The following is a 635-nucleotide window of genomic DNA, read 5'->3' as shown; positions in this document are numbered from 1 at the left end:
GCTATCGAGTCTCAACTTTCACACTAATAAAGATCATCCAGATGAGACCATAGTGCTCAGTGTCTATTCTCACCAAGCTGAGCCGTTGTGCTTCATTCATTCAACAACAACCAAGAGCGAGACGAGACAAATATGTCATCTTTCGTTGCCTAGAAAAAGACGGGACCGTTTTATTAAAAAAGGAAAGCACTTAAAAAAGGCATAAATATCTTTTTAATTTTATTTAATTTTTTTATTAATCATTCAAATATTAATAAAAAATGAATGGTCTCAAACCATTTTCTATTTTATTTTAAGAAAATTGAGGTTACATTTTGTCATTGATGATTTTAACTTTTTTGAATAGAAGAGGCAAAGATTTGAGATTACTCATTTTCTATCAATATTTAGATGATTGATAAAGAAAATTAGATGATACTCAAATTGGTATACTTTGAAAGTTTGGGTATTAGATTATCGCATTTTAAAGTTTGGAATCCAAAGTGATACTAAGCCCAAAGTACAAGATACTAATCGAAAATTTTCCAAAAAAAAAAGCATAGAACCTTTTTTTTTTTTGAGGGGATAGCTACCACTCAAGTTCCAAGCTCCACAAATAATTTGCTTAAAAAAATTGCATTCAAATGACTTAATTT

Source organism: Nelumbo nucifera, chromosome 1, assembly GCF_055504915.1.
Source record: "Nelumbo nucifera cultivar China Antique chromosome 1, China Antique-T2T, whole genome shotgun sequence".
NCBI lineage: Eukaryota > Viridiplantae > Streptophyta > Magnoliopsida > Proteales > Nelumbonaceae > Nelumbo > Nelumbo nucifera.
The sequence above is the reverse complement of the archived record's forward strand: the minus strand, read 5'-3'. Positions refer to the sequence as shown.